Source organism: Lagopus leucura, unplaced genomic scaffold, assembly GCF_019238085.1.
Source record: "Lagopus leucura isolate 7727_CA_CO unplaced genomic scaffold, USGS_WTPT01 Super-Scaffold_760, whole genome shotgun sequence".
Lineage (NCBI taxonomy): Eukaryota > Metazoa > Chordata > Aves > Galliformes > Phasianidae > Lagopus > Lagopus leucura.
Genome location: NW_024962257.1, coordinates 473,382 through 488,330, shown reverse-complemented (window position 1 = coordinate 488,330; position 14,949 = coordinate 473,382). Strand labels below are relative to the sequence as shown.

Sequence of the window (14,949 nt, the reverse complement as noted above, 5' to 3'; positions counted from 1 at the left end):
TTTGAAAGCCCGACTCTATGTCTGTATGATGCTGTGCCTTAGTAAGAACGTGTGCTTAGTATATTTGGTTACAAGGAAAGAAATCAGTGTTTCTTTTTTCAAATTCTAACGCTGGAGTGCTGTCAGGAAAGATCTATAATAACCGTATCACTAGAAATGAGGTTTAGATAGAAGGATCTCTCAAAAAGCACCGTGTACGATTTTTATCTTGCTCATATCCTCTTTTTTTAATTTATTTTTTCTTTTACTTTTTTCCCCAGTTTTCAATGGATATGAACCAGCTGGTCCTTGGGACAGCTTTTCCCAGCAGTAAAAAACTGGGGAAATGCCAGCCTCAGCTCTACTTTCCATCAACAGGAACACTGAAAGGTACGCATTTAAAACTCTCTTATCTCCTGCTTCATCAGCCCTGCTGCAGTTCCTCCCAGTGCCATCGGCTTTCTGCAGTTGCTGCTCACATTTCCCTCAGGATCTGTAAGCACCCAGGCATGGTGAACAGACAGGAAAGTCTGCTGTTGGCAGCACCTGGCTTCTTGGCTTCTGGTCACAGAAGTACGTGGTAAACCCCCATTGTGAGTCTTGTCAGCTTGACAGAAATGAGAACGCCCCATCTGACTGCACGTGCAGCCGTTCAGGCACAATGAGGTGTGCGTGCGTTTCTGCAGCAAACACATTGCCTACATGACTTCAAAGCTCTGGCGAGGTACGATTTACATGACCTCAGGGTTGTGGGATCCTGATGGGATCCTTTCAGTCAGCCTCTCTCCAGCTTACTGCGTAAGCGCTTCTGAAGATAATGCATTTTCAAATGAGCTTAAAGGAGGAGGGGCCTGATTTCCTTGGATTCCTAAGCAAATCCCATTTATAAGCTTTTACAGTACTAAGATATAACGTGTTCTACTTTATTTTTTCCTCCAGAAACAGAGAAGCTTTTGTTTACTGAAAATAGACTTCAAAAGCGCAGTGTTTTACATTTTTACCTTGTTCTTAACAGCCATGCATTTTTCAGCTTGTTATTAAGTACAGATATTGATTTGAATTAGCATCTGTGGAAGCACTGGGTGAATAGATTGAGCGGATAATCCTTTTACATTGCATCAGATCGTAGAGTTACTGTAATGTTATTTTCTGTTAGGAAGGTGTAAGGCTTTAGTATGCATGTGTGTATGTCTGAGTGTAAAGCAACATGCAATGGTGAGAAACTGGAGCATCCTACTAATCGCTTCTTGAGCTATCGCCAAGGCTTTTGGTATGATTGTGAGAAAATTAGAAAGATCTGAATCTTTAAAATTTGAATTTCAACACAGACCTATATCCTATAAGAAATAAATGAATAAAACCACAAGATAAATACAAAAGATATAATTCTAAAGAAATTTCTATGCAGAACTGTCATTCTTGCTACATGGCAACTATGGGATCAAGGAGTTTTCCTAGCAGAAATGGACATATCTGGCCTTACCTTATTTTTGTCTTCAATGTCGTGTCTTTGGTCTGCAGTATGAATGCCCCTGTATATTTGTACATTTTACTGATCATTTTTAATACAGAAGCCAAGAATCCGCGCAACAAGCACCAGAAGTATCTGGAGAAAATAACAGCATGCTTAAATTACTGACATTGATTATTATCTCGCTTTCAAATTAGTTCTGTCGAATAAATCTCATCAGGAAGGGCCAAGACATAAGTACACTGAACTCAAAGTCTGTTCTGCAATGATAAGCTGTAGACTAATAATCACTCGCAGATGTCTTTTTTCCATGATTACCACATCAGGAAAGAAGTAAAAAATATCATGAAATACGAAAATTCTATGAAAATTCTTTGGTTCATCAGCTTTCTTCCTTTTTCTTTCCAGTATCTGGTGTTGTAATATGGATCCAGCAGAACACAATGAATTTTGCTATGAGCTTGGATGCAATGTAAATAATTTAAACACAAATCTTGAACTTTTCCTGCGAGCAAGACATGATGCAGCCTAGGTAAATGATGAGAATCAGTCCACAGTATAATCTGTATACAATATTTATAAATGGATGTGTATTTTGTAGTGTGTTTTGATTTACTTCAGTTTAATTTTCATTTATTTGCTCAGTGTACAAATTTCAGATTTCAAATTATTTAGGGTTTTTAATGATTTACATTTTATTATCCAGAACTGAAAACCTGAAAGACAAGAACAGTGAAAAAACAGCAAAACATCTTTGTCTTAAGTGATAGAGCGAGGGAATGATGAGTCGTAACAGGAACTGTAAGTGTTGATTTTCCAGATCAGATGGGATCAATTGATGCTACTGTGCTTTTGAAACAGAACACGTAATGAGTGTAAGCAAGTTTTTAATTCTTCTTGATGTTGGCTTAGCATGATTTCCCTACTTTAAAGTGAAGAAAGGAGCACATATTCCATACTGAGTTAACAAGCCTCAACTGTAGGTGTACTCATTATTACTACTACTTTTAGAGAGGCAATTATATTGACTGTAAAACATTCCGTACATTTCACTGATTACATTTGAAGTAGCAGGTCATGACACAAATTAATGACCTCTGTAGAGAGTGATCATTAAAAATTGTCTTCTTTAGTCTTTCTCTAAGGCTTTTCAAGTTTGTGTAAACAATAATTACAGCTCAGAACCTGATACCGTGCTTACATTGAGTAACACCTTCCCATAGTGAAGCAGTGGGATTGCTTATGCTGTATAGCAGGAGTTAGAATATATTCTGTGGGTTCTATCTGAGCCTGAACTGCTTCAATGATTTGAAAAGTCAGTAGAAAATATTTACAGTCTGTAAGCAATTATTCAATCAACCCATCCTCATACTTTTAGTAAATGAATACTTTATATTACTTGAATCCAGATCTGTATGTTAAAGACACCCTGGCTTTATTCCACATGCTCATTTTTTCCACTCACCTTTTTTGAACCTACTTAACCATTTTACTTCTTAATTTATCACAGGCATGAAATTGTGGTTTGTTTGAAGAATGATTGTTTTTTGTTAAATATAATGCTTCATAACTTCAAAGAATGCATGACATGAAAAATTCTTACATTTCACAGTGCCAAAAGAGGCATAAGATCAGTCATCTGGGGAGCTGCAAGGGCTGCAAGCAGACTTCTTGAGTTCAGAGAGAGCCCTGGTGTCTGCAGCTCCAGGTATCTGCAGCAGTCCAACTGCATATTTGCAAGGCATTGCTGCAAGTTCATAAGAACTTAAAAAAAAAAAACCACAAAGATTACAAAATGGTATCCAGATGAGATTATTTAGCATTGCAAGTCCTTATGTAGCTGTTAGGATAATCACTTATTTGCTAAATAGAGTGCAACAGCTCCTTGGGAGCCATTCCAGTCTATCAGGTAAATCTGTAATTAGTATCCAGTTGATCTGAAGCATGGTGCTGTCATTATATTGACATAGACATGCACAATGGAAAACACAACTTCCTGGGCACAGTAGGCAGTTCGCAGACTCTTAATAACTCAGGCATTTTATTTTTTTTAAAGTGTAGTGATTTTTGTTTCTAAGTTAAAAAATTAAACTCAAATCTTCTGTAGCATTTTTAATTTTCATTTGAGCAGAAAACGAATGAGACATGATTTTTTGCCATGATTTCTAAGTTCTGAAAATAGTCTGATAAATTTTTTAAAAGAGCTGAGAAACTTTATTTTTTTTGTAAAGCAAATCTGTTGTGTGGTGCCAGTAAGCCGATAGCAGAATAATGCAGGAAGGCTGACAGTTGTTTTTGCGCGGAGCTAAAAAAGAAATCTGGATTTCATGTAGCCATGTGGAATCTCATTTTATTTTGTTTCATAATTTAGTTATTGATTTGGGAAAAGCTTACACCTTCTATAGCAAATGGAGGTCCTTTACTTTTGCATACAGCTTTAAGATATATAGCAATTGCTAATAACAAAGGAAATGAAATAATGTGTCAGCTTGCATATACTATACTATCATCATGCTCAATAATGAGTAATTACATTACGGGAGGATTTGGCTGTATAAATGAAATTCAGGCATAAAGGCGTTGTGAATTTTTTATGGAAAGGAGCAGATGCATAAATCTGTTAGTTGGGGTGACCTCCCCCTCAGTTACCAACTATATTGTATTTGCAAGTCATTCAATATTCTTGTGAATAGTTTCTAAACTTTCATTATTATCTTGCATGTCTTTTCTTATGTTGACTAGAGGTTTGTGATATGAAAAGCAAAGCTCAGAGGACTGATGTGTGTTGTCTGATGCTTCAAAAGCAGATACTGTCAACAGACTCAATTACAGGAAAATGGATTTCTTTTGTCAGATTTTTCCAGGGCCTCAGCATTCCACACTGCAAGCATAAGACAGGTTTCTTACTGGGCCAATATTAGTACCAAACTATTCTCGTTCACACGTCATGTTTGAAAAGAGTGAATGCTATGTGGAGCATCTCAACCTGATACATTTTCAAACAGAAATACAAAAGCTGTGGGCCATTACATATGATAGAGTTGATTGATTTTAGCGTTTAGTCACAGTCAGTGGGAAAAATTGTCTTAAAAATAAGCCACATCTTGTATGCTGGTACACCTCGTGTAAGTAAAATCAGAAATATGAGTGCTTATTGAATAAGAATTTAACAGAAGTCTTGTGACGAATGCAGTAGACTGGAACTGAGAAAAACCACATAAATAATCATGCTTTCAGTTTATTTGTAGGATGCAGAATAATAGGGACAAGAGAATAACACTAAATTCCAATTATGAAAATTCTGAAATGAAACAGATTTGAGACAGCCAAGTATGTTTCTTTTTTTTCCCAGTAAAAAAAGAAAAATTCAACTGAAGCATTTGATGACATCTTGTACACTCAGTCTCTGGCTTTTTCACCAGTCATAACTTCCTTTTATTGTAGTTCCACATCTATAATATGTATTGAAAAAATAAAAAGCAGAAGCCTTGTACAAGAGCAGAGGCTCTTCCTTGTGCAGTATAGATAAAACAGCCACAAGAGGTGGAATTTGACCTGTGTAGGAGCGTGGGGCTGTACGTTTAGTGACTGTGACATGACTGGGAATCTTTTTAAATGATTGGTATTGGTGCTGAACAGGTTCAGTGAAGAGAAAGTCTTTGAGAAACAGAAATCGTCTTCCAACATGATGAAATGCATTGCTAGCAAAGCCCTCGGATTAATTGTTCACCCCAAATCTTTCCAGATGAGTGTTTGTTCATAAACTTTAATTTTCATAGAAGATTTAGCTTTAGCCTAAGAAAGCTGGGAACAGAAATAAATTTTGCTAAACTGTATGGTGCACAAATATACATGTAATTGCGGTGAGAAATTAATGAATGAGACCAGAAACTGGAAATCAGACTATGCAAAGCATTCACAGAGGATAAAAGTTATATTTGATGTTGTAGACATGTTTCCTGGTAATGCTGGTATTAAGACTTCATCCAGCATTTTAGGAACATGTTTAAGATAGGAACTTCATGTTATTTGAATGTCACAGACTCTACTGACAGATTGCTGAGAAGTGTCTATTTTAATTTTATTATATTGTGAATGATAAAAGTAATGTTCTGAATCTAGTAAGGACTTAGAAGTTGTGTGAGTGACATGAACAATTCGGTAAACAAGCTTGGGCTTCAGTTCCATGCTTTAAAAAACACAGATTAATGATCTAATTCATGAAACTGTTTTGTCACTATAAAATACAATAGTATGACAATCAAAAAGTATAGCAATGGATGATAAATACTTTGTTATATATAATTTCATCTAGGTTCCTATGCTTCTACTTGATCTAAGGAAGGACATCCTGAATTAATCTAGGACTACTTTGTCATGACGCGCGTAAAAATATATATATTAAAAAATAGCTGGAGTGGTTTGGAGCAGGTTGCCTGGGGAAGTGGTGGAGTCACCATCCCTGGGGGTGCTTAAGCAAGGGGTAGAGGTAGTAGTTAGGGGTATGGTTTGAAGTGCCAATATCAGTGGTAGGTGGACAGTCAGACTAGATCGCAGAATCGTACAGGTTGGAAGGGACCTCCAGAGATCACTGAGTCCAACCCCCTGCCAAAGCAGTTCCCTACTCCAGGTCGCACAAGTAGGTGTCCAGGCAGGTCTTGAACATCTCCAGAGAAGGAGACTCCACCACCTCCCTGGGCAGATCTTAGAGATCTTTTCCAGCCTTAATGATTCTGTGATTCTATAGTTAAGTAAGAAGCTGATTTGTAAGTACTGCCCCAACTGCACTGAGTTTTCCAAGCATTCTGTTGTTTCTACTAACTTCTCACCTTCTGGCTGCCTCCAGGTCATCCACCTCAGATTCTTACATCAGAAGGCAAGTTGGAGATGAGTTTACATGTTTACATGTGGTGATTCTCATTTCAAGAATTTAAGGTAAGTGCATTGATTTAATAATGTTGATGTTTTCTGAATACTGCATTTTTATGACCTCTTTCAAATAAAAAGAAGAATTGTTTTCATGGGAACGAGATCAGGAACAAATATCAGCATATTATTAAACTGTTAACTACAATGGTATATTTAATGGTTTAGCTCAGGTCATCTGAGTAACATGAGAATGTGTGAGAACCAGGAAACCAGAAAAGTTTTACAGGATGCTCAGGAAGACTAAATAGCACAACACCAACTTGTGAAAATTGAATCTTGAATCAAGAAAGATTCAGCTGTCAGATAAACATACAGATATCACCTTTAATATATGCTTTCTTTTCTCAAAGAAGTCTCCAGTGCTGTGGTTTGAAAATCTTGTGTATTTGCTGTTGACATCATTGTTCTCTGTGTGAAAAGTAAGTTTTGTACTTTCTTTTCCCCCAGAAGTACAGATTTTAAAGACAAATGTCATTTTAGTGTATAAGCACTAAATTAAGCTTCAAGTCAGGAAAAAAAGGAAGTATTGCCCACATCATTTTCAACTTTCTAATATATTGAAAGGACTGACATATTTTTCACTTTCACTGTTTCCACTTGGGTATTTGAGGACCACAAAAGAGATCTGGATGTAATATAACGAATCTGTCAATCAGAAAGCAGATTTACTCACATTAAAATCTTTCCAAGATAGAAAGCAGTGTTGAAATAATGTGACTTTCTTTTAGGTAAATTTTTACATCACTGTTTTTGCTTTTCTTTTACTTTTGCTTAGCTATTTTGAAGTTCAGGGGCTTGGTCAATTTTCTGTTAAAGAAGAAACTAAAGACATTAAGTCAGTGCATTTTCTTAGTTTAATCTGTTTCAATTTTTACAGTGCACAAGTAATTACAAATAGCTTGCAATTGATCTTGTTTTTAAATGAACCAGCCCAGACATCAGCAGTACTTTTCTAGAAGGCACTGTTTTGTAAGAGCCTGCTATAGTTAGAATCATACTATTAACTTGCCTATTTCAACTTCATCACAAAATTATCATTACATTTTTCTTCAAAGCTAAGCAACAGCTTTAACAGGTGAAGGTTAATACATTTCTTATCTCAGATTGATTCACTTGGGTGAAGAATAATAGACCAGATCAGGTGTACAAATCAGCCAGAGTATGTAGTGTGAATTTTACACTTGCTTTATTTCACCCTTAGGACAGATGATGCTCACTTGTTAGTGTTTCACAAAATAGCACATTACTTGGGTTGAAGGGTTATGTTTTGATTTCATAAACAGTTGATGTTGTGATTGCACTACAGAAGCCCCATCAACTGGGTAAAACATGCCTTGAAGTAAGTGGGTCGCCTTGAACTTGTACCTACATCTTTTGGAAAAGAATATATGTTATGTCAGCAGAACTTTTGTACCCAACAATTCTGGAAGCTGCTTTTCTTCATCAGAATTATTATTTTCTGAAGTGAACACGTCAGTGGTTTGGATTCTCTCAGGGAAAGAAAGAGGAGGGGCTGGATAAAATTAAAATGATTGTGGTCTTCAACAAAGACTGGCCATATAGGAGTAACAGAGGAAAAGAGAATCACAGAACTAGACAGTATGAATATCTCTAGGGTAATTAGTAAGGACTTTCAAGTTCATGGGAGTTTTTGTGAATATATGCTGGAGAACAGAACATTGAACTATTAATGTTTGAAACTGAAGACACTACAAAACACCAGATTAACTGATCAGGCTAAGCTCATGTAATCGTTTTGTGTGTTGGCTTCTGAAAGTAAACATGATTCCACGTTTCATAGGCTCCTGAGACACTGCAAATGAGAAAAGGCTACTTAGTAAGCTAATGAGAGAGGTCAGATTTTCATTTTTGCTAGATATGAGCTAGATATGGGAATATAGTTCTGAGGTTTTATTTATTTTGGAAGAGATCCCTTTAGGGCAATTTGAACCATGTTACAATTTGTGTATGACGTTTACTGAATAATTGTTATTTCATAAAATCCTTAATTTTTTACACTTAATTATTACTTCTCGAGCTTATATTCTGTGGGTCTAGTTCAAAATTAGAGGTTCCAGTAGAACTACAACCAGGACACATTTGTCCCATTATTACAGATGTTTCTGTATCTCTACTTCTCATGCCTCTCTGTAGAGGAGCCCTGAATCTATGATTGTTATTTACCTTGCCCTTTCCTTTGAGAGCTGTTTCAGAGAAAAAACATGTGAAAAGAAACAAGGAAGGTGTTGTACAGCTACACAGGCTGTTAGAAGAAGAGGAGGAAAGGGTTTTCCAAAGAGACAAGAGATTTAAAGTGCCAGGAGGAGAGTAGAGTGAAGAAGATGAGACCTGGTATCACAGAATGACATGTGGGGTGGAAAGAAAAGTACTTTTAGTTATTGGTTTCCTCATGCACCAATATACTGGGACAAACACATCAAAATAGTGTAGTTACAGGGGTTTTCACAACATTATTATTGAGTTGCTCTTTATAAAGAGCTGTAGAAGTTTAAAGTTTTGCAACCACATGGTATGGAGCAAGTTGTAATGCAGCAAGATGATGTTGAATGTTCTTTGCCCACCTCTTTCCTGTTTTCTGAGGTTACACATCTAGCAGTTCATGTGATGCCCGTAAAAGGACTGTCATCAGTCACCACGTCCTTAATTTTTGGACACGAGCTGTACTATTAACGTGCTAAGTACATAACCTGAATGCATACGTCTTGCGATCCTGCCCGTTAAGCAGTTTCTGCTTATGGCAGCAAAGGCTCCAGAATTTTTCATGAAAATGCTTTTTCATTTGCCTTTGCGCTCCCTTGCTGGAATCCTACATACATCATGGGGAGAAATTTGCAGACATGCATCTGGAAAGCCTTTTGGTCAGAATTTTAATTGCAATTCTGTAACGTGAAGCTGTGTAACCTGGTAGTTTCATCTGATAAATGTAATTTAAATGTAATGAGGAAAATGTTATGTTGCTTTTGTTTTGAACCTGGTGACTATGCATTCTGAACATGGATTTGGAGTGGAGGTCTTCCAACTAGTCTTGTATTAAAGGTAGCAGATACAAAGCCAGCCAAATATTATATAATGACTTATTAAAGAAAATTAGAAAATAAAATAGTTTATATAATGATTTCTATTAGAATTTTGAATGAAATACTGGTTTACTTTTTTACAGTTAGTAATAAAAAATAAGATAGGTGATTCAGGATTCTCCTGAATTTTCTCAATGCACGGGAAAGAAGGCACAATATTTTTTCGAGGAATATTATTAGCAAGTGCACCCCAGAAGGAAAAAAAAGAATTTGATAAAAAATGTATCAGTTTTCTTCTCTAGAGTAAAACCCTTTGAAGTACCCGTCAAATACTTGTCCAATTTCATTGCTCCTCCTGTTGCTGCCTATGGCTCCTTCAATATATTCACACTTATACTCAGATCATGTTTCACTTCTAACCTATGGGAGCTGGAGGACAAAAGTGGTAGGAATAACAGGGTAACCTGCACATCACATACTGCAGTTCTTTCATTTTGTGTCTTCTTTCATCTTTCCTCAGTTTTAAACTTCTTGTCATGTAGGTTACATCATCCTGCACTAATAGGTTACCCTTACTAAAGCAATAGGAATGTGTAAGATAAGTTAACTTAGCCTATCTGTCAAACCACTTTTGTAAGAGAACGTTCCTTAAAAAGAGAATGTACCGTGCCTGTCCTTTCTCTCCATCTGCTAGAAAAGCTTTTTTATTTATTTATTTTATTTTTTATTTTTTATTTAAATATATCTTATGAGAAAAGGCTAATGACTACATAGAGAACAATTTTATCACCAACTTCTTGGTTCCTTGATTGTTTCTGCATTGCTGTATTGCTTAAATCAGGGGATTTTTGACCTCAAACTCACTTTCATTTCACTCTCCTGTTTACTGTGTTTCTGATCTTGGTCTGTTGTATAGTGACTGTAGTAGCAAGAGATAGAAGAGACTTTAAACTACAGCTTTCTTGACTTAAAGTATATGGTTGTTTTTTTTTCCTCATTCCATAGGAACTATAAGACATATTGGGGAATTCCTATGTTCTCCATTTTTTTTTTTGTCTTCCCAAGAGGGCTCAAATGGAAGAAGAAATCACAGCAATGTGACATGATGAAATACACGTGAGTAGTGGCACAAGCACTTGTCAAGTCAGACTTCTATTTGGAGCATCAAAACTGATTAAATTTCCATGGGAAGCTTGAAAGATCATGTATTAAAGCACAGTTTATCACTTTATGGCAGCCTTTGACTTCCATACCTGAGGCTATCATACCAAAATCACGTACCAGTGAGGAATAATGCTTCATTAAAATGATTGTTTATAAAATTAAAGTAGTGATTGGATGTCAAAGCAATGGATGCGTTTTTGTAGTCTAGACTACGAGATGTACTGCTTGAATGGTAGCCTCAACGTTTCATTTAAGTTTGATTAGTTTGATTGAACTAAGGTTTGGAAGTGCATTTTAAGTAAATGAACAAAAAATGTGCTTTCTAACCAACAGCTAATGGTCTAGTAGCCTACAAACCTGCACTGAACTTGCCCTTTGTGCACCCTGTAGAAATCCACACTTGGGTTCTGTTTCTAAATAATGAGAAAAGGTCAGAAGCTCTTAGTGGCATTCTCCATACACAGCTGTAACAAAATGCTATATTAAACATCATTTTTTTTCTAGGCCAGACTATTTTTCTGTGTAAAAACATCTTATAGCATAACAGTACCACTGGACACTAGATAAAACTTTTCCAGCCATTCGGAACTGCTGCAGCATTATGAAAGCTTTCTATTATGTGACCTTACACCAAATCCAATATTGGCAATAATTCACCAGCAGTCAAATGTTCTAAACTTAGTAAAGGTAAATGCATAGCATCTTACAGCATTTTATTCATAGTTTATATTGTGGACATTACTTCAGAATAAATTGTAGGATTCATTTTGAATGTATTTTTTATACTTCATAACATGGCCGATTTTTGAATGCATCTCAAAAAATGTATATTTGAAAGGTTTTATTTAAATTTAAATATATGATTAGATATCCAAGTATCATTACTTCTGAGGATTTGATAATTATTTGCTGATGCAGTTGCATTTCCAGTCGTGTAAATTAGTGGCAATGAAAGGTGAAAACAAAGAAAACAGAAGGCATCAAATTCTGGCATTCTTGTGTATTTTTGGTTCCCTGCTGTAACACTATGCAGTGAATTTTTCAAAGTCTATTCCATTATAATGCTATCATTACTGAGGCCACCTTTTGAGTGTTGTGTACATTGTCATAAAGTTCAGATGAAAGCAACTATCATAATGCACATTACATTCCCCAATGTTTTTTTCATCTTTCTGATCTCAGGACTTAGCCTTCACAATAGCTTACTCTGGAAGTTGTTCTTCCGTTGGATGTTTGCAGATTGTTTGGAATCCACTCTCTGGAGAAACTGCCCTGTGTAGTCATGGTTTGAAGTTAGAAATCTGTTGTTAATTGTCATAATAATACATCTGCATGTGAAAAAACAAAATACACAATTAAGTCTCTTACAGTTCTTAAAAGCTTAATCAGTACTTGTAAAGACTAGAAGTTATATTCTTTTTATAAGCTGGGTTGAATATTTATTTGAACTCTGAAATTCTAGGTTACTGTGTAGAAGAAATAGATTCGCTCTGTGAAGTTCCCTTCTCTCCTCTAGCTCTCCTAGAGAAGATCAAGACATTCCACTGGGAAGCAAGGGAGCGCGCCTCCAGTGGCAGCTTTTCTGCTCTCAGTGCAGGTTCTTGTACTCTGGATAATAACATAAGACAAGCTGGCTCCTTAACACCTGTGTAAGATGCAGCAAAGGCATCATTCATCTGTAAGAGATTAATGAGAGGCCTTCATTTGCCAGCCCTCCTACAAGCACCTTATGCTTGCTGACATCTGATATTTCCTGTGGTTGCTGGAGTTCACACATTGCCACCTCAGTGCTGCATTGAAGCCTTTATCACCTCATCAGCAGCTCTGCTTGTGTTGGCTCTACACAAGAGACAGGTCTTAGGCCACCCACTGGTAATCAGTACCAGCTCAGTCCTCACACTGTAAATGAAGCTGCTGAGCTGCCAGCTTGCCCTGATTTTTTTTTTCTTTCCATTGAGTAAGATCAGAATCCTTGACGGGTACTCCCTGTTGTTCAGCCATTCTGTTAAAACAGTGCATTATTTTCCAATCTGCGACTTTGCAGGTCTGTAAAACACAATGGACATACATGATGTTATATAAGAATTCCCTTATTTAGTACAATCATAGAACTTTAGAATATTGCCTAGAGAAAGAATGTCATACTAAGAAAAAGAAGAGAAAAAAACTTGTAAAGCTTTTCAAAATCTTATTTATAGCAACAAGTACTTTTCTATGCAGGCAAGGCTCTTCCCTAATTTCCTAATTTCCTAATAATCAGAAAAGCCTATTACCAAAATCACTGTTAGAGGTTAGAGGTGGTGCTTCGTATGGATGATACATAGCACATTGCATAGTGCAGTACATAAGATTCTTTTAAGATATCCATTTCAGTGGCAAGTTCAATGTAGGGCACCCTTACCAGTTAAAGTTTTATGAAAAAAAATAAGTTTGTTGTTCATTATGTATTCAAACAACTTTGCTATTTGTAAGTCTGTGCTAAGGCAAAGCATGAATGTCGTGAATTCGTGACTGGCTTTAAATTTTTTCAGACAAAGTATATTGATTTTCATCTTGGCTGGGATTCTAACATTCAGTCCAGGAATTCTATTATACAGGGGCAATTTCATCAATTTCATTTGTTTCTTGTAAACATTTTTGCCTTAGGTTAGATGTATACAATAGCACTGTCTGTATCATAATGGTTTTGCATGCCTAATAGGGTGTATCTCTGTTAATTAGTTTAATTTGGGTCAACACATCAGAATGCATGCTTTGTCTATGATTAAGATTTTGTGTGCACACATATACTTCTCCCCCCTACGCCACACATACACCATGCTGTTGCATTTGTCCTTAAGTGCCTTTTTACTAACATCTTGATTACAAGGTGTGATGTCTTCTAACTAAAAGGAGAGGTTTAGATCAGATGCAAGGAAGAAATTCTTGCAGGATGGTGAAGCACTGGAACAGGTGGCCCAGCATAGTTGTCAGTGACCGATTCCTTGAAGTGCTCAAGGCCAGGTTGGATGGGGCTTTGGGCAACTTGGCCTAGTGGAAGGATGATCTTTAAGGTTCCTTCCAACTCTAAGCATTCTAAAATCTAATTAGAAAGTGAGCATTCTGTCAGTAGGACCTAAATTCACTTTACACGTTCACTACATAAGGAAGTTCTTCATTTAAATCAGTGCACTTCCCATTCAGTGTGTGAAAGCTGCTACATTACTAACAGGTCAGGTAGAGCAGAACCTCAGATGCATTTTCTTACTGGCACTGCTCATTTTGTTCAGTACTTTTAAAGTCTTTCCTAGAGGAAATTTACAGTACAGAAACTTCATTTTATTTCATGCACGGTATTATCGTGGGATGCAAACAAGCAGCCTGAAGCTAATTTTAAGGAAGCATAAGCACACGCTATTGTTCATTTTCAAATATATCTTTTTTTTCTTTGGAGATTTAATGATTCATTGTGTTTCATATTTTCTGCAGATGAACAGCTTGATCGTTCCAGTCCCTTAACTTAATTAATGCCAATTGCCCTTGTGAACAGAGAGACAAAAAAATTTTTTTGTTGTTCTTCTAATTATTCTACGGGCTTTCTTCCTCCTTTTCCCCTAATGTGAGGGGGGAGAGCAGCATAAAGCAATAAGTGAAGGTGCTTTTTTAGTAGGATCACCGTGTGAATTTCTTTGCTCATTCTAACAGTTCTCCAACTGAGTGCAAAAGAAGACATCCTCGGCAAACTCAGCCTTTCTGTGCCACACCTCAATTCCAAAGCAGATTCAGAACAAGATACTGAAATGCTCTGTGTTACTCCACCCACATTCCTTTTCCTGCCCCTCCCGAGGTTTCATGGGGGGGGGGGCGCTGGAAATGACAGGGAGTGCTGCAAAGAAACTGCTAGAAGACTGCGAGGAGCAGCAGCTGGAGGGGATGGGGGCTGCGCAGGGCAGGGCAGGCAGGCTGAGCCCAAGGGAAACAGGCAGCTTCCGGGCGTGGGGGCCTGGCTCTTAGGAGCTGTGAAGAGAGGTCAGGGAAGGCGTCTTGGTGTCTGGCTGTGCGTTTGGAGGGGGCCAGTCCGCTGCTGAGCTGTAGGAGCTGTGTACTGTGCATGGTGATGAGCTGCAAGGGCTGCTTTTAGAAGCATTTAAAATGGCTGGGGATGTACTAAAGAGCTACGTTAAAGCTAGAATTAATAGGGAGATAGAGCAGAACCTTTATTTTATGTTTTTTTCTTTCATGGCCTCGGGGAGGGCAAGGCCATTTCTGAGGAAAATGGCCTCAGTGGGGCCTTGAGAGCTAAGATGGCCGCCGGCTGGGCAGTGTGCGCCACCAGCCGTGTGCTCAGACAGACAGCCGGGGCTCAGACAGACAGCCTGGGCTCAGACA

The 14,949-nt window shown here is 37.3% G+C and overlaps 1 long non-coding RNA gene across 1 annotated transcript in view; it reads left to right on the top strand.

Annotated features, from left to right (window-relative positions):
* The first annotated feature begins 281 nt into the window (after positions 1–281).
* LOC122176185 overlaps positions 282–14,949 on the top strand; it is a 22,764-nt gene continuing 8,096 nt past the window's right edge. The window contains exons 1-4 of the long non-coding RNA XR_006177643.1: positions 282–369; positions 1,859–1,982; positions 6,297–6,385; positions 10,423–10,533. This is a non-coding gene — a long non-coding RNA (uncharacterized LOC122176185). The remainder of the gene's footprint in view (positions 370–1,858; positions 1,983–6,296; positions 6,386–10,422; positions 10,534–14,949) is intronic.